A 13,920-nucleotide genomic window follows, 5' to 3' on the forward strand; every position below is an offset into this window, starting at 1 on the left:
GTTGAGGTTCCAGACAGAATTCTGCACTGTCTGCTCAACATTGGTTGACAGGGAAGAAGGATCTTTTAGCGGGGTATCATCCAGGTATCCTATAACATATACCCTAAGAACAGAGCAGAGCTTGAACAAAGGCAAGCACCTAAGGGAAAACCTGGGAGGCCATGGACAAACAAATGGGAAGGGTGACAAATTGCCCCTAGAAATAACACTCTGGACCAGAGGTTTATTGGGACTAGAAAGCCAAAGTGTTAAGGTATCCTGTTATTGAGAAGGGGACGTTGATTTGGTCCACATCCTCTGACAAGAGTGTGTTCCACATTTGGAACCAAAGGCCTGAGAGGGATGAAATTAACTTTTCACATCCTCAGGAATAGGTGGTTTACCTACAAGAGCATGAACCTTTTGTTTCTTGTGAGAGAAGAGTACTCTTACCCCGTACCAGCTTGATGTACTTGTCCCAGGAGAGACTAAGCAGGCAGTCTCCCTCAAAGGACAACTGCTCGAGACATTTCTTGCATTAGATTTTCATTGACCAGAAACTGAGCCAAAGAATCTTTCACATATGGCCAGAGAAGAGGCTCATCATGGAGATCTGGTGAAGCTCATTTGTCAATCTTTTCATGCAATTTTGTAGGACCACAGGTTTAAAGCTCCAGCTCATGGAGAGATCCATTAAGATCGTGTTAGGGTCTTAAGTCATACATTTAATCCAGACAGCTAAGGGCCAGCAGATGACCTTGGAAGCAACCATAGGTTACGTTGAGGGGCTTGCCAAGGTAAAAGTGGGCCTCAAGGATATCATCTAACCTTTTGTCCAATGGGTCCTTGAACAGAGAATTTCCTTCATTGGGACCTTTGGTGCCTTGTTAAGACAAGAAATGGCTGGTTCCACCACAGGGACCATCCATTTTGCCATGAAACGGTCCTAAATAGGCTAATGCTCAGCCAAACAATTTGGAAGAGGAAAGCTTTTTAGGATGAGACCAGTCACTGTAGAAGACCAGCTCTAAAAGCAAGCAGACTGGGAAGGTGTTATCAGGTTTGGGCAATTTTAGGAAACTCATGCTGAAGACCATTGGGTGTGCAGACCCAAGGTGCTCTAATACAAAACAAGAGCGTACAGCATCAGTAAGGATAGCAATGGTATGCCTGAGCTTTGCTAAAATCATCAACAAAATTTGTCTTGTTTCTTCAGAAGAAGGGGGGGGGGGTTACTTGGTCTACCGTCCCCATCAGGCAGCCTATTAGCAGCAGGTAAAAAGTCAGACTAGTTCATACTAGATATCAAGCCAAAAACCTCAGGTTTTTATTGCTATCCAGGTGTCCTTTGATAAAACCTCAGCAGCAAGTAAGGATTAATCTCCAAACAGGAGGTGAGGAAAAACTTTCCAACAGCAATGCGGACAAATATAATTTACTTTTTTTTTTTTTCTTTTAAATTGGAGTTGGGGGAAGGTTAGAAATGGTGAAACCAAAAACCAATGTCACCTGGACAGGAAGTGGTGCGAAATCTCTTGAACATAGCCTCAAATAACTGTGAACCCCCACCAACATAAGTTTTAATTCTCCCTCACTCCATCCAACATAACATTCTCCAACATCTACTGAAAGTTGAAAAATCCGCTATGGTAGGCTGACCCTTTCAATATCAGCTTTTTTTTTTTTTTAAATTTGTAATGTACCATTTAAAAAAAATTTTTTTTTTGGGGGGGGGGGGGGGCTAGATTTTAAAAAGTGAAAATGTGGTAACAGGAAAAGTTGTTCATGGTAAACAAATATTTTACCTTTCATTCTCAACAATTAGCCATCATGAACTTTTTTTTTCCCTTTTTTTTTTATATGTAGCCTCCTTGTACATTTTTTCATGTGAAAGGTTACACATTAACACACGATCCTAATTAGAAATAGAAGCAATTTCTACATGTCAGAAAAGTGTAAAACTTTATTACAAACTTTATTTTATTTTTTTTTTTACTCTTTCATCAGTATACAACATCTGAAAGACTCAGGTTCAAGAAGTTATATAGTTATAAAAGCTTACATGTATTGCTACAACACAGGTATATACAGGACAGTTCGCAAAAAAAAAAAAAAATCTATTAAAAAGGTTGGGATTATGGTTTTCATTAATCTTATAAATTTCAAATATTCCAGCCAGCTGAGTTTGACACTTGTATAAAATTATATTTAGAAAAAAAATGAAAAACCATTAAGAAATATTTGAGGCACTCCAACACAGGCCATGTTAGGCCTTGTTTTCTTGTTTGAAATGCTCCTTTGTTTTCTGGGTGATTTTTTTTTTTTTTTTTGTTTTTTTAAAGAGTTATACTTTTTTTTTTTTTTTTTTACATTTCTTGTTTGACTGATATGGAATGGTGAGATATTCATAAATTATCTGAATTCTGGTCTTTAATGCGATTATTTGAAAATCCCATTGTTCCATCTAAACCGGAACTGTAACATCCCTTGCCTAAAACCAAAGACTACCTGGGTAGGGACAACATAACTGGAAGTTATCAGCAAGGGACCTTTAAAGCAGACTAAATGGTCCCTTTCAGCTATGTTTTATAGCAGCTTTTATAGCTTGCTTTTACAGTAGAGAGGAAATGCTTACAGATCCTGCAGAACTCCCTGCTCCAGGCTCTCTTTTGCCAGTCAAGTACACCAAAAGCCTAGGCAACTGATTATGTTATCAGCTTAAAGGAAATATGACAAAGAAAATATAGAAGTTGCTGTCACATTGACCCTCTGGCTCAACTGGCATGGAAGAGGTTTGTAGATTAGGACTGCTAACATTTCTGATGTGTGATCTGTGTCAAGAGCGCCTAATATTGAAGCCAGTGCGTCTGCATAAGACTGGCATTTTCATAAAGGGGTCAGCAATGCTGACCCCTGCATGTTCATGGTTAGTTTACTTTAAAGTATAGCCTTTATAACAGAACTATGGGGGTCGGTCATCATTGACCTCTGTCTAAATGTATCTAGACTCAGAACTTTTTAAGTCACAGACCTAAAACATGTATGCTGTAAACAAATGTCAGAAATGTATCAGAAGTCCTCATCTCTATATATTTGTTCTAGATCAGTGACTTCAAGCTTTGAAGCCAATGCTTCAGAATGGGAGCCAGGCAACTAACAAACAGTCTCCTTAGGGGAGGTCCGCCTACATAATTATCTCATGACAGGTGCACTTTAAGCAGAAAGCCCGTGTTTAGATCAGCTCCTCCTGTTCAGATGCAGATCACATGATCAAACGACTAGGCTTTTGATTCACATGACTGGCACAAGTGACCGCTTTGTCTAGGATTTCTTGTTATTAAATTCTGTTACTCTTTCGGCACACCCACAAGAATGTTAGCAAAGCTTTAGGATTACAGTTAAAGCTCAACTCCAGGAATTATCTGTATTGCATGTAAGTATGCATATCTCATACCTTATGGGCAGTTGGGAAAGCTGGAAATTTCTGTACTACAGTGACAGCTGATATTTTCAGAATCCTACTCAGGTTCTATTCAAGGGGCCTGTGAAGTCACCACACCTCCTCTCCACCTTGTCCAATTTGAGAAACGCCTTGTGCTTATTGCAAAAAAAAAAATAATAATTTTTTTTAAATACAAGCGTTTTGTTAATTGGCAGCATTGCCAACGGCGCAACCCCCCTGTGGTCAGTGTGCAGTGGGGCAGCCACTCCTGCAGAACCTGAGCAGGACTGGGAAGTTCATGGCTATCACTGTAGTAGCACAAGTATGCAAGAGAAATAATTCCTATAATTTTAGCTTCAACTCTAGGCTACTCTAAAGTGTGTTCCATTTAAATATACAGCAATGCTGCTCAAATGTCTCTATACCCCCATATGTGTAAATTCATTTAAAGTAAACAAAACATTTCTGTCTAAATATATATATTTATAAACAACACTTATGAATGGTTCGAGGCAGTTTTCCAGAAATCAAACATTCCAAAATGTCAGATGCACTTCCTTCCTCCAAAACTTATCTACAAAATGTAAGGGATTTCAATGCAGTGCTACATTTTCTACAATTCTAGGTAAGATAACACCAAGAAAGATTCTTAAACCGAAAACAACCTTCAGGTTGCATATAATATTCTCTTTGTAAAGCAGCCATGTCATGCAACCTAATGATCTCTAGTATGGCTTTGATTTAAAAATGGCATACAATGTGGTTTACAGTGCAACTACCCCAGATACAAGGCAAGTATGGATAATTCTGGGCCCATGAGGCTGGATGAAATCCAGGCAACCAACCTATTCTTCACCTATGGGTAGTTTAGAAGGGGCCTCTTCAAAGTAGGTTTATGCTTGGGGAGGCTTCCAATCACATCCACTCATGCCAATGGTCTTTAGAAGCCCCCCTTCAAGCTTAGAAACTTGTAGAGGCTGCTGACATGCAAACGTCTACAACATTACAGTGACATGTTGCATAAACTGGGAGAAATACAACTCTGAGCATGTTTTTTTTTATCAGATAAAACTATATAAAGTTACAAACAATGTAGTGGTCTACAATAAGCAGAATAACAGATCATAATAAGTCTGTGAAAGATCTGTCTCATGAAATGATCCTGCAAATTAAAATTTTAACAACCCTTTTTCTTCAGTATGTAACAATGCACTTGCAAAAAAAGAAAAACCAAATGAAAAGGAACACCGTACGTATTTCAAATAGGCTATAAACTATTGGCAGGTTCTGCACACTGAGGAAAATACTTTCCAGAACATTGCACAGTTAAAATTACTGGTCACCTATACTGACCCTGCCTTAAAGTGAACCTATACTTTGTGTGTAATTTTAACTGTAAAATTACAGTATAAGGCAGGCCATAGGTTATACAATTTTCTTCAGACATCCTGATTATAGCCAAAAGACAGTTGATGGATCGACTTGGTTACAAGTCTGCCTATAGATGGATCGAATCTCAGCGAGTCCCTGCTGAACCAGCAAAGATTTGATCCATCTATGGCCAGCTAAGAACAGACACAAGATTCCTGCCATTTCCTTAATTTGCCAAGAAAGCCTTGACTGAATTTCACTTGTTAGTGCAACCTGACTTGCGCTTATTTCATGTCTAAACTCACCAAAATGATGACATCCCTTTTCCCCCCCAACTATCCACTGAGAATGTCTCAAAGTTAGGCATACAGAGCTCAAATTTCAGTAAATTCCTGCTCATTTGGCTGAAATTCAAGCTCTTGGTGAACTTGTCAACACTACCTTACTCAACAAAGATCAGTTTACAAAATTGACTGAGTCAGGTAGAAAATCATCAGCTGAACAGTTACTGCATCCCATCAGATGCAGTCACGGTTTGAGCATTCAGGCAGACATGAGTGCTGGACTCCATTCAGGCATAAATGGGCAAATCTGTTGATTTCTATGGTAGCTGAATAGCAAATAGAGCAATAAAAGTAACAGTCATCTTATTGTGGCTGCTATTAAGCAGGGATTAAGTGTTCAAATTAAAGTAAGGGTTCATGTTAATGCACACAATGAAGGGGAGCACAGAAAATTGGTTGGGAGAGGGGGTCAGTGCCAGTGTTACCAGAATGCAACATATTGATGTGGAGAACACTGGAATCTTGCAAGCACCAAAAATCTCTAACGACAGTAATATTCCACCTTCATAAACCTTAACTATGTCAATTATCTAGGCCAAGACTTTGAAATTAATCAATATTGAAATATGTATCGATTACTTTTCAACCCCCCCCCCCCCCCCATTATTCTTCTACAGGGTGTGGGAAGTTGAAATCATACCATCTCAAAAATGTTCACATTTTACTTTATACTTTTTTTTTTTTGTCAAGTGGGGATATAGAGACCTATGGGTGGATTTACTACAGGAAACTTAGCAAGTGCAGTTTCACTCATTTTTACGGAGCTTAGTGAATGTGGTGAATCTTCACACAGGTACACATAATTGGATTATGGAAATCAGCAGAGCTTTACCTCATTCAGCAGCTTTGGGGAAAATAAGTGCAAATGCACAGTCTATTTGCCTTTAGTAAATTCAGCCCATTGTAAGGAATATGTATGAACATGCCCTGGCAGCACATGTAAACATTGTCAGTAGACCACAATGCATATTTCAAAAGCTTTTACAGATCTCACAAATTAGGTAATAAATGCCATTGACCAAGTTCAGTAAATTGATAACTTCTGGCTGATAGAAACACTGAAGAATCAAAGGAACAGAAGATTAGAAATATATGTACAACTTCAAAGACATTACTAAAGGGTTCGTAAAAAGCCAAATTGCTTTTAAAATGTTTCAGACCAGAGTCCCAAACTTCTGCTGGGCAGCAATTACATTATAGGGAAGTTACAGACAAGGATAAATGCAAGAGGGTTGTGGTTCTTTTTGTAGAAACATTTTGTTCTCAATTTTATTAAAAAAGAAAAAAAACCCTAAAAAAAATACTTTGTTCTAAGTTTAAAAAAAAGTCTTCATGAACATGAATGCACTACTTTTTCTTTATGTATACATTTCGGTTTCCCACACACAGCAGGATAAGAAGTCACTTTTTTAGTATAGGCACATGAAAAAGAAACAATTTCACCCCCCAGAACTGAAGGATTAGTCAGCATCTGGGTGACATTCTACAATTTCCACCAATATTAAATAAGTTCGTGTGTTTCTCTTTTTGTTAAGGCAAGTTGCTCTTGACTTCTCTTCTTGTTCCTTAAGCAGCAATCCAAAGATGAGATGTCAATCTGATTAATTTTTCTTTATAGTTTCTTTTGTCCTGCACTGGAAATGTTGCATGTCCGCTTCTCAGGAAATTGTAATCAAGGCCACAAAAACATCCATGTTTTTAAAATTTGTCCAAACAATAAAAATGTAAAACACATCTTGAATTTATAATTATATATAAAAAGGAGAAAAACTGAACAATTTCCACAAAGTACAATGAACCTGTTGAGAGAAAAATTAAAGAACAGTTAACACTGGGAAATGTATATGAACACAAAATGCATATAACATTGCAGCGACAAATACTTAAATATCCATAACCTTGTAGCAGGACTTCAAAGCCAAAGTCCAGTCAAAGCATTTCATTCAAAGTAAAGTAGAACTATAGGCAAATTATAATTTTTTTAAATTTTGAATAGACTAAAGGGAGGATTACCTTCACTTCCTGTCCCATAGTCAAAACAGGAAGTGAGAAAATCTCTGCAAATTAAGGAATTAGAGATTTAGGAATATTTCACTGGTAAAACATTCTACATGAGGTTTTTCTGTTCATTTAGTGGCTTGCATGAAACCCAACCTAGCCAAACAGTCAATAAAAGTTTGACACTATCAAAAATGGACAACAAGGCCTTGATTATATTACCAAGTGCAATCTTGTAAGATAATGAACTACATTTAAGGAGAGCAGAGGGACTGCTCCCCTTGTGCTTGGGATTGCGCTGTTTAAGAGAGACAACTTGATAGAGAACACCAGGTAAAAACCTTGGGTACTCACAAACCAGCTGAGATCAGGGAAGGTTCAAATAGCTGGAGGTGATTGGTCACCGTAGGTAACAACAAGGTGGAACTGCACATTTCTTGCGAATAGGAGCATCGGTGGGTAAATGCTACCTCATGCTGAAAAGTGGGAAAAGAACGTTGGGAGCACGTAAAAAAAATTGGTGATGGAAGGTGAGGAAGAGATGTTTTTTAAAATGCCACTTTAAAAAAAAAAAAAAAGCCACTGGTCACCAATTGATTGTGGAATGTTTTTGGAACAACTAATGACCACCAACCAATGTACACCATCTGGCCATGTAATAAAAACCACACTATACAGTGCTTCAAGGGAGATTAGAAATAGACTACCTTGTGCGTCGGAGTTTCTGTGCTGTCTCTATGCTGGTCTGAGGTCTAATGAGGTTGTGGAGGGTACCGATCTGGGGTCTGAAGGAGGTTTGAAACTAAAGTTTAATACATTTTTTTTTTATTTGCTATACAACACCAGGGACATAATTTACCTCCAATGAATTGTGTCCCATGCATGGGTTAACATCAGCCGCTGTGAGGGTGAAAGTTATGCCACTTACCCACCCCTTTCACTCACCTGCTCTATTCATAGAACTCATAGCATTCATTTCCAGAATGTTCTGTGACTGGAGAAGGCAGATTTAGTCATTCATCTGCCCGTTCTTCATTCACAGATATTTATAATCTGGGAAAGAAAATAGTATAAAATAGAGAAGATGGGTCAAAGGGGCACAACTGAAGTTAACCATAGCAGCGCCAAAAGATCAACACTATGGGAGAACCCAGTGGCAGTGGGGAGGAAATTTCTACACTATAAGACAGCCAGACATTGGACACACTTAGAGATACGTTTAATATAGGGAGCCTGGAATCACCAACCATTTGTAAAAGTAAACAGTCTTTATTGCAAAAAAGTCCATAATTCTAGTACAGTTTAATGGAAAAATTACACACTCACTGTCCGTAAACCAATTCTACATTAGTTGTTAGGATACTTGTTTGCTGAATGCCTGCAGCCTTTGCAGCAACTTGAAGTAAACAGGGTTTGGAGGATCTTCCTCACCCAAAGTCTCCATGAGCCTCCAAAATCTGGGTCCCAAATGAGGACTTACCAGAGTGTACTGTAAACCAGTCCTCTCCTCTCCAACAGGACTACCCAGGAACCCCCCCACCCTGCATGAGTGAGAAGCCTGAGTACTAAAAAATGTGTTTACATCATTCCCTCTTAAAAGTGACCACAAACCAAACAGTGGGGAAATATACCTCCTATCCAGGAGCCAACCCTGGCATCCTGTGCATAAGTTATATCCCTGGATAGCATAGCAAAATAAATAAATATATAATAACTAAATTGCAGCTTTAAAAAATTGGATAATCTGAGATGCTGAAGGTTTGCTAACTGGAATTTGAAAGGGCATTTAAGGGGGCTGATCCAAGTTCTGACAACAGAGCCATTTTAACTCCTACTAAAGTCTTTTTTTTTCCCCCCTTTCTTCTAGTGACCAATAGTGTCAGGCATTTTTCTTTCACTGACCAATGACGCCAATCCTTTTTCTTTCACTGACCAATGACACCAGGGACTTTTGGTCCACTAACCAATGATGCCAGTCATTTTTTTCTCAATGATACTAGGCATATTTGTTCCCAATGACCAATAAGGTCAGACATTCTCTCTCACTCACCACTAACAGTGGGGCATTTTTTTTTTATATTAACCAATGACACAAGGCATTTTATGGTCCCACGGATTGCCACATCCAGACATTTTCCACCACCGCCACATCCTTCCGCTTGCAAGCAATATGACATTATCCTAACTGCTGCATTCTGCATGCTATGTTGTATGTCACATACTACTGACCAATTATTTATTTGGTAGACAGTTTCTGGTTTCCAAGAAGCCCTTAATGTTTTAATTAGGTTCTTTAAGTTAGGCTCAGACAGAAAAGCATGTTATAAGAGTTTTCAGAAATGATATATTTTATTCTGGCGGTTTATGTGCAATGGTAAGAATCCCAGTTGTGGCACAGTAATTACAAAATATTTTGTAGGTGCGAAGCCTATGGAAAATGTGTGCAGTACTTTGCCAAGACCCAGGCTCTATTTAACCATACGCCAAGCCCAAAATACAGTATTATGTAGCCATGCTCATGTTTTGCCACAGCGTGCTGTGCATGTCACATTAGCCCTCCTCTAAGCTGTGCGTTCCTCTTTGTGAAAGTGAAGTTAGGAGGTATTAAGCTGGCAAGGAAAACGAATATATTTGAGGATGTGAGCTTTTCTTCAGCCTCGACTGCCCAATGCCCCTGTCTGCAGTAAAATGGTCAATGGTTTTCACTTGATTAGTAACCCCACACATACCGGTGACTGATCAAACAAATCCTCCTACATATGTTTTACTTGTTTATTTGTACTCTTCTCTTTTGTAAAATGCTGATTTTAGAAGAGCGCATGCACGGGCGTCCGGAGCGGATGACTCCCTGACCACTCCATGCGATCCCAGCACTCCAGGGGGGAGACTCACCCGCAGCCCAGGCACACATCTGCCCCGTTAGAGGAGGCTCTTCCTATGCCCACCCGACCGTCCGGAAAGTACGAGCCGCGATGAAGGTAGCAGGCAAGGGAAACAAGATGGTGCCCGGCGCCGGCTCCAGGGCCTCCTTGGCTGCAGAGGGGTCACACCTGCAGCCACAGGGGACACTGCCTCCCTCTCCTGATCGCCAGGCTGGACATCCCTCAAGATCCGTGGAGCACGTGAGTGACCCCCCTGTATCTCCTGGCTCCCTCCCTAGTTCTTCTGGGTCTCCCTTACAGGCTGCAGGCCTATCACCAGGCCGTGATTCCCAGACTTATTCCCAGCCTGATAGAGAAATGGCGGATATATTTATTAGTCAAACTAGTAGCCAGGATTCCCCACACGATGGCTCAGTGGCTTCTCCTGCCCTTCTTCCTGCACCCCAGCACTATTCCGGGGATTCCGTGCCCATCGCACGGTTTGTTGATTTGTTACAATGGGAACTGAACAAAGCTACCACTAAATTGATCGCTGACTTAAAACAAGATTTTCGGAAATTGGGGGATTGTCTCAAAGATTGAATCTAAAAGTTGATGATACAGTTCACAGAGTGACCCAAAAATTCTAGCATGATTGCCGACTTACAAGATCGCCTGGATGAGGCATACAATAAATGATCTTGAGAATCGTGCCCGGTGATGCAATTTTCGAATCCGAGGATTGCCTAAAATGGTAAAAGATATTTAATCTATTGCCCGTTCTCTGCTCCGTGCTGCAATACCGACAAATGATGACAATCTGGAAATTGATAGTGTACACAGGGCTTTGGTCCCTTTGTGGCCGGATGGCCCTCCTCTAGTGCAGCCTCACTTTTTCAGAACTAAAGAGTCGGTGATGTGTTACGCTAGAGAACATCCAGATTTAGAGAACGACGGATACCGGATTCAGATCTTCGCGGACATCCCCCAAGTTACCATCCAAAAGAGGAGGGCCTTTAAACTGCTACTTTCGTCGTTAATTCAGAGGGATATCCGCCAACGGCGGAACTGTCCGTTTCATCTACAGTTTCTTTATAACAGCAAATCCTACTCTTGTCTCTACATTCCTTGAGGGGAAAAGACTCTTGCTGAACTTGGGCTCTCTCTCCTAGTCCCTCCTCTCGGAACCAGCCAAAAGTTGATGGACCCCCTCCCCCACTCTCACCTCTATGGTCTTCCGCTTCCCAGAAGATATCCACTACTGTGACACCACATCGAGTGTCTTGAAAACTATTTGCTCCCGATACAAAAATGTTTTTCTTTATTTTACGGGGAGCCTCTCCGTGGCCCCACGCTGGGGCATTGGCCTCTGTACATGTATACTGCCTTACGGTCTTGATTATTCTTAGATAAAATAGTCAAAGCCACCATATTATTTTACCAATGTTTCATGTGGATCCTGGGGTGCCAGTAGTCATCTATGCGCTCTCCCTATTTAGAAGGCTCTCCCCATTGTTTGTGGAGACTCTTTCGGGCCTTGACCTAGTGTCTAGAATACTGACATTTTGTTATCTTTCATTACATACTACTGTTTAGCCTGTTAGTGCGGGCCGTTTCTTGGCCTTGGCGTCTTTGGTCTCTTTCTTTTTTTACTTTAATAATTTTTTTTATTTTCTCTGTTTGAGGGTCAACTCAGGAAATTTGAAGTTTTTGGATACTCAATGTTCTGCAGGGATGGGTGGGATTGTCTGATGATAGCTATACCACTTGTTTTCCATGTCTACTTCCAAACAACATGCTGCCATGATACGTTTGCTTTCCCATAAGGTTCAGGGATTAGGCTCCCTTTCTAAGCAACTTAAAATATTTTCCCATTATAAAATCTTTGGGAGCCGACATTGTGGCTTTACAGGAAACACATTTTGTCCCTTCTTTTACTCCCAGATAGATTCATAGGGATTTCCTGGTTTGTTTTTTTGACAACGCCAAATGGCTGTCATTTATGGAAACTACAGCTTTAAGGGATAGGGAGGGACATTATCTTCTGGTCAAGGGTCATTTGGAGGGCAATATGGTGTCTTTTCTTATTTACTATGCCCCTAATACGAATCAAGGGGCCTTCTTTTGTTCCCTTTTCAAATCTTTGTGTAAAGAACTGGAAGGCGATGTGATGTTGGCGGGGGACTCTAATCTGGCCTTGGATCATGTACTTGACAAGTTCCATGCAACCAAACTTAAATCGCCCTCTAAACAGAACTGCGATTTTGCGCAGCTTTTACATCACCATGACCTAAATGATGCGTGGCGGGAGGCCAATCCCACCTCTAGAGAATACTCCCACTTTTCCAGGGCCCATAACCACTATTCTCGTATAAATCATGTTTTTCTCCCCTCAGAAATGATAGCTAAGCTTCATTCGGCTAAAATTATGTTGACGCGTTGGTCAGACCATGATCCTGTAATTCTAACACTCTCAGATTTGACGGTTAGAGTGGTTAAACCACATTGGCGATTGAACGAGTCTTTACTAAGTGATGAGTCATGTTACCTGGCAGTGGGCAACCATCTCTGCTCATCTTCTTCCACATTTGACACTACTTCAATTCCTTGAAGGAAGAGGGAGGGGTCCCATTGATGAGGGCATATATTAGTGTTATTCCCAAACCCAATAAAGATTCTTCTGATGTTCGCAATTATCGCCCTATTTCCTTAATTAATTTTGACTTAAAAATTTTAACGAAACTTCTATCCATACATCTTACCGTATTGTTCGCTCCATAAGACGCACCTGACCATAAAACGCACCTAGATTTTAGAGGCGGAAAACAGGAAAAAAATATTCTGAACCAATGGACTGCGGACACAGTAGAGGAGATGACCAGAGACTGCGGACACAGTAGAGGAGATGACCAGAGACTGCGGACACAGTAGAGGAGATGACCAGAGACTGCGGACACAGTAGAGGAGATGACCAGAGACTGCGGACACAGTAGAGGAGATGACCAGAGACTGCGGACACAGTAGAGGAGATGACCAGAGACTGCGGACACAGTAGAGGAGATGACCAGAGACTGCGGACACAGTAGAGGAGATGACCAGAGACTGCGGACACAGTAGAGGAGATGACCAGAGACTGCGGACACAGTAGAGGAGATGACCAGAGACTGCGGACACAGTAGAGGAGATGACCAGAGACTGCGGACACAGTAGAGGAGATGACCAGAGACTGCGGACACAGTAGAGGAGATGACCAGAGACTGCGGACACAGTAGAGGAGATGACCAGAGACTGCGGACACAGTAGAGGAGATGACCAGAGACTGCGGACACAGTAGAGGAGATGACCAGAGACTGCGGACACAGTACAGGAGATGACCAGAGACTGCGGACACAGTACAGGAGATGACCAGAGACTGCGGACACAGTACAGGAGATGACCAGAGACTGCGGACACAGTACAGGAGATGACCAGAGACTGCGGACACAGTACAGGAGATGACCAGAGACTGCGGACACAGTACAGGAGATGACCAGAGACTGCGGACACAGTACAGGAGATGACCAGAGACTGCGGACACAGTACAGGAGATGACCAGAGACTGCGGACACAGTACAGGAGATGACCAGAGACTGCGGACACAGTACAGGAGATGACCAGAGACTGCGGACACAGTACAGGAGATGACCAGAGACTGCGGACACAGTACAGGAGATGACCAGAGACTGCGGACACAGTAGAGGAGATGACCAGAGACTGCGGACACAGTACAGGAGATGACCAGAGACTGCGGACACAGTACAGGAGATGACCAGAGACTGCGGACACAGTACAGGAGATGACCAGAGACTGCGGACACAGTACAGGAGATGACCAGAGACTGCGGACACAGTACAGGAGCTGACCAGAGACTGCGGACACAGTACAG

General features: G+C 41.4%; 1 protein-coding gene across 6 annotated transcripts in view; it reads right to left on the reverse strand.

The window, feature by feature from the left end:
* Positions 1-1,924: 1,924 nt before the first annotated feature.
* The window catches only part of TCF3 (transcription factor 3), a 143,240-nt gene continuing 131,244 nt past the window's right edge, over positions 1,925-13,920 (reverse strand). For all 6 annotated transcript variants that reach the window (XM_089687420.1, XM_089687424.1, XM_089687422.1 and 3 more), the window contains one exon: positions 1,925-6,935. The gene's annotated coding sequence lies outside the window, so the exon portion shown is untranslated. The remainder of the gene's footprint in view (positions 6,936-13,920) is intronic.

This window comes from Staurois parvus, unplaced genomic scaffold, assembly GCF_062004578.1.
Source record: "Staurois parvus isolate SC_StPar_1 unplaced genomic scaffold, SC_StPar_1.0 ptg000425l, whole genome shotgun sequence".
Classification (NCBI taxonomy): Eukaryota; Metazoa; Chordata; class Amphibia; order Anura; family Ranidae; genus Staurois; species Staurois parvus.